This window comes from Arachis ipaensis, chromosome B05 (assembly GCF_000816755.2).
Source record: "Arachis ipaensis cultivar K30076 chromosome B05, Araip1.1, whole genome shotgun sequence".
Taxonomy (NCBI): Eukaryota; Viridiplantae; Streptophyta; class Magnoliopsida; order Fabales; family Fabaceae; genus Arachis; species Arachis ipaensis.
In genome coordinates this window covers 123,486,632-123,493,115 of record NC_029789.2, presented here as the reverse complement: position 1 = coordinate 123,493,115, position 6,484 = coordinate 123,486,632, and positions in this window count along the sequence as shown.

Sequence of the window (6,484 nt, the reverse complement as noted above, 5' to 3'; positions counted from 1 at the left end):
TTGGATTTTTTTCTAATATAAAATAAAAAAATTAATTAATTCATAAAACAAGATATTTAAACCTTATTTTCCAAAATACGATTTTTTTTGTAATTAGGGCAAGTTTGTCGCACCTCCAGCGAACTCTATGTTGGGTTTCTAAAATAAAAATATGCCTGTTGGAGAGTGGAGCAGAGAACAACAAATTCATTGTCCACTTTCGTTCTCATTGTTGATATTTTTCTCTACAATGTCAAAGAATCCATTATTATCCATTCACTACGATGGTGAAATAGTCTATGATGAAGAAGGTTCTATCGTTTTTAAATCGGGGCAACGAATAATTACCTATATGACACCAGAAGTCAACAGTCTAACAGCGTTGAAGAATCTGATATTGCATTCTGTCGGACTACAAGAGGCAAAAAGGGTGAAAAAAATTTACTACAGATATCCGACCAAAGTAGATGGGAGTTTGTTTTATAAAAGGTATAATACAACTGTCTTGTTTTTGCTACTAGTATATTTATTATACCACGGTAGTGAGAAATATTTCTGTTGTTTTGAATTAGGTATCATTTGCGTGACGACAAATACGTACGACGTATAAGGTCGTTGCACAACCGATGCACAAATGTTTATCTGTTGGAATTATTCGTGTTCCTCGTTAAGTTGGGTGGCCGAGGATCATCTACAGATACTGTTGATGATAGTCTGTTGGGTAGAGCTGTTAGACGAACTATCAGAAGGACGATGGTGGATCTAAATATGCCACCTAAAGGTAGTTAAGAGGGATCTAATGTTGAAGTTCATAATGTTGACTTGATGGATGATGATGTTGAAAGTCATGAGAGTTCTGTTATCAGGGATTCGATGATGGATTAGTATGAAGTTAACCCCGATGACGGAGACGATGCTGATGAAGAACCACCCGAAATTCTTGATGATGGTGACGACGAAGAAGAGATTAACTACTACGGCGACACATAGATCGCTCTGACACAGCCTGCCGTTTCTCGACCATATGACCGGCCGGATCATTTCACTAGGTTAAATCACGATACAATGACTTTGGATTGGTCATTTACCCAGGGAGGCCCCGAAGAGGATCCAAGCAACGAGTTTGAGGTTGGACAACAATTTAAGAACAAGGAAGAAGTCATGTTGGCAGTTAAGCGGTACAGCATCAGGAGGGCCTGATTGAGGTATAATGCACAGTGTATCCAGTTCGGGCCCGGTTGTAATTGGAGCATACTCATATCATATCGCCAAAAGCAAAAAAAGTGGGAGGTTAGGAGATACACAGGTCCTCATACTTGCATGCAAACATTGATGGGGCAAGACTATCGTAGGTTAGATTCGAAGGTGATTGCTCAACACATTTTCACGATGGTTAAAGCCGATCCAACAATCAGCATCAGGATTCTGAAAGGAGGTGTGGAGAATCACTCTGGTTACAAGGCGTCCTACAGAAAGGTTTGGCTTGCAAAACAGAGAGTCATTGCTAGAATATATGGCGATTGGGAGCAGTCATACAACGAGCTTCCTCGTTGCTTATTCGCGATGCAGATGTACTTGCCCGGTAAGATTTATTTTATTATGGTTATTCGCTATTAAACAATTCAGCCAAGTACAATAAGCTAAATGAAAATGTGTCTTTACGTACTTGGGTGCAACTAGTGACCCAGCTTTGGCCTAGTTCCGCCGACACAATTATGTTTCATCTAATTTTTTGGACATTTCCACCGTGGGTTGAGGCTTTCAAGCATTGAAAGCCACTTATTTCCATTGATGGCACCATTTATATGGTAAATACGGTGGGACCTTGCTGATGGCCATAGCTCGAGACGACAACGCAAATATTTCGCCTATTGCATTTGTCATTCTTTCTTTCGTATCTGTGGCAATATGTGACACCACAACCCGGGCTCTTAGTGATTTCGGATAGACACAAATCAATTGACGGTGCGCTAAATGCCGAGGGAAGTTTATGGAAACCACCTCATGCCTTCCAGGCTTTTTGTAGAAGATACATTGCAGCCAACTTCATGACTCACTTCAAGAACAAAGACTTGATGAAGGTTCTGATTAACGCAGCGTATTCGAAGTCGTAGCGTGAGTTCGCTCATTATTTTGGCCGTCTGAGGGGCGAAAATGTTGCAATCACAAACTGGCTTGAAGAAATGCCACAATCACAGTGGGCACAATATGCGGATGAGGGTCGTCGATTTGGTCACATGATGACGAATATCTCCGAGTGCATTAACGTTGTGATTAAGGAATCTCACAATTTGCCAATCATGGCTCTTGTTAAATCAAGTTACTTTCATTTGGGTGAAATTTTTGCTAGGAAGGGCTTCGAGGCCCTTGCCCAACTTCAAGTCGGTGCTGAATTCTCACAGACGTTGATGAAGGCCATAGAATTTAATTCGAAGCATGTGAACACTATGAATGTTTACCAGTTTGATTGATCGAGGATTAACTTCACTGTTGAAGAGTTAGCGGTAGTTCCTGGATCCAGATAACAGAATTACCAGGTGCTACTTGATGAGGGTAAGTGTGACTGTGGGTATTTTCAGGCTCTTCATCTTCCTTGTCGTCACGTCCTTGCAGCTTGCTCTCATGTAAGACTTGATTGAAAGCGGTTCACTAGACCAATCAGTTGTGGGTCAGCATACGGCGTCCACTCAACCTGTTCACAAAATGCAAATTAATGGTGACATTCTAATTTCAAATGCAATAAGTATTTCATTAAAATAAATTTATAATACTTAAATATTTGTCACTTACATTTAACATATCAATCCCGTTCAGGGTATGCTTGTAATGCCTAAGCCTGCTCTCGCCTCTGGTATTGTCCGGCCGGTATTGAACTCACCTATAATGCCAACCACAATTTTGCATTATCACTCAATTTCATTAACTAACTAATAATTTAACTAAGGATTTTTACAAGTATTTATAATACCTCTCGACCAGCGAAAATCGACGAGTATAAAAGCCATCGGGCCGTAGTAGCGAAATATGGTGATAGGCCCAGGATAGTAGCAAGCTGACACACCCACCCAAATTGTGCTGACCATGCTCCGTGGCACGGCACATTTGATGGTACAGCCATGGCAGCACAACCGAGCCCCACGATAACCTGCCACACGTCTCAAGGTCCTCCAGTAGGAGGAGCCACCTGATGTGTACCCGAGAGTCAGATGCATCTAGGAATAGGATCCCCCTATCAGCTGCATGATGTACTCTCTCGTGTACCTCAACAGGCGCTCCTCTATGGCGTCCTGCTCCAACTCTCCGCATACTGTGTTGTGGAACCAAGTGAGCTTCATAGTCCAATTGGTCTGTGACTGTCTGTCATCTGGGCCGGGAACAACACCCAGAAGCTGCTGACATAACTCCTCAATGGTCCGTCCCTGATGGTGCTGCTCCCAACAACCTATGCATCCACTTACAAGATCACCACCATGTCCTGCAGGGTGATAGTCATCTCCCCGCATGGTAGATAAAACGTTTGGGACTCAGGCCTCTACCTCTTTATTAACGACGAGGCAAGTGGCCAGTCGTGCTCAAAGTCAACCATATAGGCCACATACTCAAACCTGACTCGTTTGAGATATGGCCTAATCTGCTCTGGCGGCCGTCTCATTAAATTTTGCCTGGTGCGCAAGATGCGAGGAACCTACCAAACGGAAATAAAAAATTAGAAAAAAAGGACGGTGAACACATAAAATAATAAGTTCACTGTTTATTAATTACAATAAAATAAACAACAGTGAAAAATTGTATCACTTGATCAAACCTGCCAGCAATGTGCTCAGCCTGATCCAATCTATACATCGTATCCTCGTAGCCCAATAATTGCTACTCCATCTAGCCACACTCTAGTAAAATAAAATCACATATACTGAACTCAATTCCTTTTACATTAACCAACTTCTTAAAAAACATATTTAAATATATAATTGTCTACCTTAGTTCTTAATCAATTTATAAACTTATTGACGAACTGGTTTTCTGCTAGTAAAGAATCTTATAAAAATAATCACGTTGTAAGTATAGTTTCTAAACCAACAGAGAATCCTTTCGTACAAAAATTTTGGTTGTCACTAAAGCAAACCCAATAAAATTTATAACCGAAGTATTGAAACCTCGGGTCGTCTCTCAAGGAATTGCAGGGAAGTATGATTTATTATTGGTTATGAAAAATGTGTATTTTTTAGTTTTTAAAATAAGGAACAGGAAATAAATTGGCAATAAAGTAAATTAATTATCATGAGAACCATTGCAAGGTATAAGAACTAGAAATCTCATCCTAGTTATCCTTATCAGGTGTGATGAGAATTGTTTATTGCTCTCACTTAGTTAACCCTTACTAAATAAAGGAAAGTCAAGTGGACTAATCAATTTGATTCCTCAAGTCCTAGTAAACTCCTAAGGAAAGACTAGCTTTAGAGGGATCCAAATCAATCAGCAAATTCCAATTTCCAATCAATAACTGAGTTTGATAACTCAAGTGTCACCAATTACTCAACCAAAGCAAAGGAGGAAAAATATAAATTATTTATATCATAAATAGAAGAAAGTAATCATAAATCTGAAATACCTCAAACTGTATTAAATAGAAAATCAAATTAAACATAAGAATCCATAAACCAATTTGGCAACATAAGTAATCAATAAGGGAAAATAGATAAAGAAGAATACTAAAACAATTAAAAGTAGAAAAGAAACTAAATTAAGGAACATTGAACTTGGAATTGAGAAGGAATGAACCATAAACTAAGAGAAATCCTAAATCCTAAATCCTAAAACCTAAGAGAGATGAGAGAGCCTCTCTCTCTAGAAAACTACATCTAAAACCTAAAATTGTGAATTATGAATGTTGTCTCTATGAATGGATAGATTTTCCCACTTTATAGCCTCAAATCTGTATTTTCTGGGCCAAAAGCTGGGTTAAAAACAGCCCAGAAATCACCCCAGCGATTTCTGATACGTTCAGCACACGGCAAAGTCACGCGTACGCGTCGTCCACGCGTACGCGTGGATTGCATTTTTTCCAGGTCACACGTCCGCGTCGTTCACAAGTGCACGTCACCTATCTTTGGGGCAGCTATGGCAAATTATATATCGTTGCGAAGCTCCGGATGTTAGCTTTCCAACACAACTAGAACCGCCTCATTTGAACCTCTGTAGCTCAAGTTATGGTCGATTTAGTACCAAGAGGTCAGGCTGGACAGCTTTAGCAGTTCCTTCAGTTCCTTGTATTCCTTCCACTTTTGCATGCTTCCTTTCCATCTTCCAAGCCATTCCTGCCCTGTAATCCCTAAAATCACTTAACGCACATATCACGGCATCGAATGGTAATAAGAGATGATTAATATTAGCAAATATAAGGCCAAAGAAGAATGTTTTCAATCATAGCACAAAATCAAGAAGGAAAACGTAAAACATGCAATTACATGAATAAATGTGAGAATAGTGAATAAAATCCACTCAATTAAGCACAAGATGTACCACGAAATAGTGGTGCATCACTTACTAATTTAAATTTAACCCAACTACATGACGCCATCAACTACCACCCTAAACAACCCTAATTAATAACTAACTGAACTCTAAATTTTACTAATAATGTTTCTTTCTAATCTAACTTAACCTAATTAATTATTCCAGTAATTGCCTTGTAATTCACAACCTAAACTAATTATTCTGACTAAACTAACTAAGAATTGACTAACAACTTATACTAATTAACATGTTATAAACAATAAATAACAACTGTACTTGAAAGTAATAACATAAGAAATCTAACTAACATGTAAATAATTAACATTAAACAGTAACTCCAACTAATATGTAAACAGTAAATTGATAACTCTAACTAACATACAACCTCTAACTAGTAACTTTAACTAACATGTTAATGGTAACTCTAACAAACTTGAAAAAAGTAACTCTAACTAACATATTATTTACTGACCTTAAACTGAGAATGTCGTGGATAACGAACTTTATGAACGTTGAAAGACAAAAAGGAAGAGCAAAGTAAATTTGGAGGACAGATTGAAAAAGAAAGGGACAAATGAAAATAATCCCACCAGTTTTATATAATCTGCGGAACTCAACATAGAGTTCGCCGGGAGTGCGACGAACTCCATAATTTATATAAAGTTCACCGGAGTGCGACAATTAATTAATTTTTTTATTTTATATTTAAAAAATCCTAAAATTTTCTATCTTGTTTATCCATATGATAATAGATAATAATTTCCAATATGATACCACATTGCCACCTGGCCTCCACCATTATTCAAGTCAAATTCAAAAGTCAAAATCCTCTAAATTCCTAATTTTCAAATTTTCCTTTTGCCAAATTTAAGAAGAAAACGTGTTCTTGAAGGGGAAATTTTTTTTGGTGGTATTTTTTATATAAAATTAATAATTAAATTAATCTTGAAAGATGCGTTATTTTTTAAATTTATTCTTAAAAAAATTTATC